Raw genomic sequence first — 611 nt, forward strand, 5'->3', positions numbered from 1 at the left:
TTCAAACTGACCTCACAGTCAAGTGCATTAAACTGCAGTACCACATAGTAAATATTAAAACATGATGAAGAGCACCAGAATATTGTCAGATATTCTGCCAGAAAATGAGGCCCTCAGGTTGGAAGGCACTCAAAATACTGCCTCCTCAAAGAAGAGTTGATATATAAATGGAGTAAAACTTTCAGGACCTTCATTTGCTGATGAGGCATAACTCAAAATGAGGAAAAACAGCTGTAAACATCCATTAATGATCAGAACATGGATTATACAAAACATGAATCTAAGAAAATTGGAAGTTTTGAAAGATGAAATGAAATGCATAATCATCAGTATCTTAGGCTTTGGTGAACAAAATCGACTGGTAATGGTCATTTTGAATCTGGCAATCAAATGATTTACTATGCTGGGAATGATTAATTGAAGAAGAATAGCACCCCATTCAGCATCAAAAGAATATTTCAAGATTTATCTTGATGTACAATAATGTCTATGATAGAATTGTAACAATACAATTATCAGGAAGACCAGTTAATACAACTATTATTCAATTTGCACAACAACCACTACCCCAGCGATGATGAAACAGAAGAATTCTACCAATTGCTTATATC

This window comes from Chrysochloris asiatica, unplaced genomic scaffold (assembly GCF_000296735.1).
Source record: "Chrysochloris asiatica unplaced genomic scaffold, ChrAsi1.0 scaffold00322, whole genome shotgun sequence".
Classification (NCBI taxonomy): Eukaryota; Metazoa; Chordata; class Mammalia; order Afrosoricida; family Chrysochloridae; genus Chrysochloris; species Chrysochloris asiatica.